This window comes from Eschrichtius robustus, chromosome 2, assembly GCF_028021215.1.
Source record: "Eschrichtius robustus isolate mEscRob2 chromosome 2, mEscRob2.pri, whole genome shotgun sequence".
NCBI classification, from domain to species: domain Eukaryota; kingdom Metazoa; phylum Chordata; class Mammalia; order Artiodactyla; family Eschrichtiidae; genus Eschrichtius; species Eschrichtius robustus.
This window is the reverse complement of record NC_090825.1, coordinates 37,201,970-37,208,460: the sequence shown is the minus strand read 5'-3', so window position 1 is coordinate 37,208,460 and position 6,491 is coordinate 37,201,970. Positions and strand designations below refer to the sequence as shown.

General features: G+C 36.3%; 1 long non-coding RNA gene across 1 annotated transcript in view; it reads right to left on the bottom strand.

Annotated features, from left to right (window-relative positions):
* Window positions 1–1,155: 1,155 nt before the first annotated feature.
* The window catches only part of LOC137759277 (uncharacterized), a 31,610-nt gene continuing 26,274 nt past the window's right edge, over window positions 1,156–6,491 (bottom strand). Inside the window, exons 4-5 of the long non-coding RNA XR_011073067.1 lie at window positions 3,291–3,455; window positions 1,156–1,216 (exon numbers count right to left, since the gene is read on the bottom strand). This is a non-coding gene — a long non-coding RNA (uncharacterized lncRNA). The remainder of the gene's footprint in view (window positions 1,217–3,290; window positions 3,456–6,491) is intronic.

The following is a 6,491-nucleotide window of genomic DNA, read 5'->3' as shown; positions in this document are numbered from 1 at the left end:
GATATCGTCACCAAAACTTGGTATTATCAGATTTTTTGGTGGGCTTATGTTTGTGCATAAGTTTTAAAAATTATAACCATTCTGGTGGCTGTATAATGATATCTTGTGTTTTTTTGCACTTTGCATATGACTAATAATTTTTTTGGACAGTTAGTCTTTTCTTTCACTTTGAAGTGGCTGATCAAGTCTTTTGTCCATTTGTAAAAATCAGGCTGCCTGTTTCTTTATTGGTAATTTTTAAGGATTGTTTATACATTGGGGATATGAATCACTTGAGAGATATCTACAGCAAACATCTCTCACCACTCTGTGGTTTACCTTTCCACCCTCTCAAGGTGTCTTTTTTATAACGTAATTGGTTTTTAATGAACTCAAGTTTATTAATCTTGTCCTTTATAGTTAGTATTATTTTATAGTGTTTAAGAAATTTTTGCCTGACACAGATCATATGTTTTCTTATATAATCTGTATTATCTTCTCTTTATGCTTAGATCTACATATTTAAGACCTACAGTGTGTATAGCTTGATGTAGAGATGAAAACTCATGTTTCCATATAGGTGTTCAATTTCCCTTCTCTATGGAATCTTGAACCTTTAAGATCTTGGCAGCCTTGGTTGTTCTCTCACATCTTTAAATGATGTTTATTTTATGTCCATATTTTATAGCTGTTTATGGTGAGAGGGTTTGTCTGATAAAAACTGCTCTTTATTATAAGAAGCTGGAATCCCATATGCATTTTGGTGTCAATGTTCTAGATGCAGCACACCAAAAGATTTTTCTCTTCCTTTAACTTTATGCATCAAATGACAAATATTTCTTCAGGTTACTCATAGGATACACAAAATATGTAGAATACAGAATTTTTCTGCTGAGAGTCAATTTCAGGTAAAAGCAGTTTCTACTACTACAGTTATTTGGATGGAACAATCCAAGAAACCTCAAAACCAGTACGTCATAACGGTCTTTATTATATGGATAAAATATGAACTGTTTCTTGGAAATGTAATGACAAGGAAAATATATATATTGAAAGATTCCAAAGGCTTTTTTCCCCAAAGGAATGAATTAATTGTAGGCCAATTTTCAAAAATTGCATTTGATATTTATTGAAAGAAAAGTGAAAAAACTAACTTACATAAGATTGATAATTCAAGATTAGAGTAGTACATGAATGTTTTGACTTAATAGCTCCTACACGCCTGACACAGTCCATCCTGCAAAAAAAGATGGAAAATGATATTATTTCCTGAGTATAGTCAAAACATTCACAAAGAACAATAACTTAAGGAATGAGTTTAAGAAAATGGCATTATTAGGCTATTTTTAAAGCAATGATATGTCTCAATGTCTCAGATACAACTTGAAGATTTTCTGAAACTCTTCGGATATAGATTGTTACATATTTCTCCTTTAAACAGCTCCAATCAAAAGCCTGGCTTTAGTACCTCTCTTCCTTCTGCATAGCACCATCCTCCAGATTTTGCCTGAGAATCTCAAGCCCATCTTTGAAAGTGCTGGCCAAATGTTCTCTTCATCCCATCTGCTATAATGTTGCCTTCTGCAGTGATGCTTTGTCTTTTCTTTGTCTTTTCAACCTGTGTTACTTTCTTCATGGGACTTACCAAGTGTCTGAAATTTTATTTTGTGCTGTTTTGTTTGTTTGCTATCTCTTCCATTATAAATACCATAAGACTAGAAACATTATTTTCTTTAACACTGTAGACAAATTATTTTGAATAGTATCGGGAAATGGATGAATAAACGATTGAATAAATAAATGAATTAGGCATCTTTCAAATATGTGGTCAATCAGCAATTGCAGATTTGGAAAGATAACCAGGTTTCTTAAATCCCAGTTGCTTTCTCCTTTTAACAAACATGACATCGCTCTTCCTTTGTGCAGACTTTTAAAAAGTCAATTGTATTGAGGTATAATTTACTTACATTTAAGTTCATATATATAGTCATGCAACCACCATTGCAGTGAAGATATAGAAGATTTCCATTACACCCCCAAAATTTACTTGCACCTCTTTTACCCCAGTCAATCCTCTCCAATTAACCCTAGCCACTGGCAAACATGGGTCTGAGTTTTGACTGGTAGTAGTAGTTTTATCTTTCCCAGACTGTCACAAAAATGGAATAAAATATATAGTCTTTTGCTTCTGGCTTTTCTCACTGGGCATCATGTATTAAGATTTCATTGTGTTTGCCTTTTATTGATACTGTTGTTACCCTCAGGACACTACAGGCTTCAATTTCTGCCAATGGTTGATTGACATCTTACCTTGTGCTTAGAGGGGCAGCTAGGGTGCTAGAAGGTTTAGTTTCTCTTATTAGTTTGCCTACTTCCCCTCCAGCAATTCCTGAACACCCGTGCTACAGAGGAGCTCTTTCTCCATGTTCTTGTACCTCCCCCAGTGGTAGACTGTAGTTATTTGTCATAGATATGTTAAAAGATAAACTGCGGCAGGTTAACAATTTCAAGAGTTTATGTGAGCAAACACCAATTCGAATCCGGCAGCGCCAAACCAAAAGCAGTAGGTAGAGCTCAGAGCAAAGCTTTTATAGAGAGGACGATGGAAGCAAAGCAAAGCAATTATATGATTGGCTACAGCTTAGATGGTTGCCTTATTTGGGGAAGGCTGCTTCTCTGTTGTGATTAGCTGTTTTTCAGTTTCCTTTTCTCAGATTCCAGTGAATTGACTCTGGCTTAGGTTTCAGTTTGCTTACCTAGGTTACCAAGGCATTAGGGACGCTTCAGTCTAATAACTTCCTTGTTTAATTACTTTAACAGGTACTAGGTTTGTAATGGAGATCAATGGGGTTCTCTTTTGTTTTCTATAGTTGATTTACAATATTGTGTTAGTTTCAGATGTACAACAAAGTCATTCAGATATATACCTAGAGATATATATCTATCTGTCTAGATATCTATCCATATATATATATTCAGATTCTTTTCCACTGTAGGTTATAAATCCTTGTTATGTATTTTATATATAGTGGTGTGTATCTGTTAATCCCATACTCCTCATTTATCTGGTGGGGTTCTCTTTTTGTCTGGTCCAGCCTCAACCTCAGGCTCTGTGCAAAGGGCAGGGCTTTCTCAGTGGTACTGCCCCTGTTTCCTGTGACAGCTATATCCTGCCTGTAATCTGTGGTTGGTCCTGGGTGAGAATTTCCTGCCCAAGAGATTTTTACACCTTCTTTTTCAAGAAGCAATAGATCTTTGTGCAATGGGAGCAAGAGAGTGTTTTATCTTCTGACTGGTAACTTAAGGCTTACCTTCGCAGGAGAGACCATTCCATGAACGTGGGCAGATTTTCTCCCCTATTCTCCAGCAGCCACTGGTCATCTCCCCGGCACCTGCTCCAGCAAGGGGGATTCTGTCTTATCTCCTGTCCTGCCCCCAGTCTTTCCCAGGAGCACCTGGCAGAGGGCGGTAAAGAGCTTAGGAGAGAAGGTGAGTCACTTTTGTGTTTTGGGCCCCAACTATTCCAAAGTGGTGTTCACTTGGTCGCTTCACAACCTTAGCTTTCAAGAAAATTGATGCTTTTGGTGAGTTTTTTGACTGTAAGCAACAGTCTTTGTAGATTTTTCATCCTAAATGGAAGCGGAAATAGGTATGTTTGTACAGCCAGCCTAGGGATTTTCTGCAGATGCTGCCCTATTTTAGGTAATATTCATTGCTGCAGGCTGCTTGCCATGTGCCAAAATATATATCTTACATAAAAGGATTATTTGTGATCAAAGACCAAAATGTAATTAGTCTTTTAAGCGGTCATAACTTTTGAAATCATCTATCAACAGGATAAAGTTTAATAAATAGCATCATTTTGAATAACAGCAAAATTGAGAGATATCAGAACAGAAGCTGAATGTTCTGGTGTTTCTTACATTACTATTTATCACATACTTATTTATCTGTTGCTTCATTCCTATATTCTTTGTCCAGTTTGCTTCTGCTTTTTTGTACGTTTTTACATGACAACTACATCGTCTACCTGATTTGAGCAATCAAGATATAGCTAAAAAACAGGTATAACTTTTAAAGGATATAAAATTGTAAACTTTATTATGCCATCCATGTAAACATGCATAGAAAACCAAAAGGAACTATTTCAAAATGTTCTAATAGCTACCTCTGAGGCTTAGAATTATTGATTTATTTCATAGTTAAATTTTTTCCTTTTTTCCCTTTCTCAATTATATAAATGAAACATATTACTATTATCAGAAAAAGCTTAAAATATCCTAAATATTCAATTTACTCTTCTATATACTATCCCCTCGTAAAAGCCTGATTACAAATTCTACCTCAGCATAGAAAAAGGCCTTTTTCTCCACCACCAACTTCTTCCTCATCATTTTTTCCTTTTACTGTGGAAACTCAATTGCCTCAATCTTTGAAGTTTTTTTCTATGTTACTTTCTTTGTCTTTCTTCTCTCCTTCATTGATAGTCTCACAAAATCCCAATATTTTAAAGTGTAATCATTCTTTCGTATGTCCACAGGACAGCTTTTCAACTGTACATTAAATGTATTTTTTCCCTCCCTGTTTACACGTAAGAGGTGAAGTAAATATCTAAGGTATTTATCTTAATAATGCCTAGATAACATTGAGAATAAATTAGTTAGGGCTATAACTTTAAGCTAAACATCTCATCCCTAACTGTCTTTGAATATGTACACAAATTTCTTGACTAAGAGTGTTTCTTCTTTCAGTCAACTGCATTATTCTGTTGCTACTCTGGGTAACTACATTTAAACATTATTAATTTACACTAGGGTTGCAGATTTTCCAAATTACATTTTCTTGTTGATCTGATCACATCACTTACTCTGCTAAGTAATTTAATTGCTTAATTTATGCTCCATGAAAATAATCTAACCCTACCAAGCTGTATTTATATATTGTTGTTATTTTTTAAACTCTGTGCCTAGACTCTTACCTTTTTTAGATAATTTCTTCATGCCTGACAGTTCTTCCATAATGTCTCTTAGCCCTGTCAACTTCTACACTCTCAGGAAATACTACTTTCATTTAAAAATGACTTTCCAAATCTTTTTCATATAACAACAACAACAAATTCATGAAAAACAAAAATGGTCACAGGTCAAAGAGTGAATCATCTCTCAAGGCTTTATGATATTTTATGGTTTGAAAGTGTCAAGTCAATCTAAGAAGAGAGGCTTTGTCAATAATCTTAATTATTTTCATGCTTCTTCTTTCCTTCTTTCTTAAGTTCCTCACTTTTTAAAAAATTCTCCCATCTTTACATAAACTTCTGCGTTGAGACATGGAACATTTAGGCTCCTACTCTGATGTAATCTGGCAGTCCCTAACATGGAATATCCTGAATCAGCAACAATATTTGCTGCCCTTGCCCCCAGTATTGTTCTGAGACTCTGGAGCTCATAATCAAGCCCAGAATCTACTGACTCCAAAGCATTATGCATTTCTCCCCTTCACTGTCCCCGTGTTGGTCGCATCCGTAAGATTAAGCATCACTCTGGATCTTCCCTACAAGTGCTAATTAACAATTTTAACTAAAACAGCAATTCTTTTCAAAAATATAAGGCTTGTCCCTCAGCCCTAGGACAGGGACTAAAGACCTCCAAGCCAAGGAACAACCTCCAGGACAATGACCACCTGCCTGATAGGAATTCCAAATAACAAAACTCAGCCCACTAGAACTCCTCTACCAAGCTTGTGTGCCCCTACATTTCCCAATAGGGTACGCTATGTAAGCTAAGGATCATGTGAATGAAAACTATTGCCTGCCATATCAGTAAACAAAGGATGTTGCAGCCATCAAGTCACTATCGTCACCCCCAAGGTGGACCTGAGGGAACCTGGGATGGGGACAAATGGGTTGCCCACTGCCACACCCTCAGCCATTGCAGCCACTCCCAACGGTGCACCCTGAGGGGACTCTGGATGGGAAAGAACAGGATACTTGCCCTAGATAGCTAAGGCATCTTCCCATACATAGAAAAGTGCTAAATTCATTAACTCCAGATGTCTGGTTTTCTTTAATTAACAGTAATCTTTTGATGTTCCGGCTACCGGGTCTTTGTTGCAAGAACTCCTATATAACCTGGCTCCTCCCCTACCTCCTCAAAGCAGCCCCTCAGAGCCATCTGAGGGGCTGCTTCCCAGACTTGAAGTCCTCAGAGTGTCCGCCGAATAAAACATAATTCTCAACTTTTAGGTTGTGCATTGTTTTTTTCAGTTGACAATCATATGGATATCCTTATTCCCCAATAAGTGAGATTGATAATGCGTATATAAGTAACACATAGATATGTAAGGTACTGATACCATACTTTCAAAAACAGTTGGGTAAAGTAAAATTGGAATCTAGTTCATAATATGAGATTTTGTATTACCTTTCTCAATAACAAGTTGTAAAGCCCTGATATGGCATTTTATCACTTTGAGTTTATTTCCTTTCAAGCAAAATGAAAAGTTTGAATTGGATG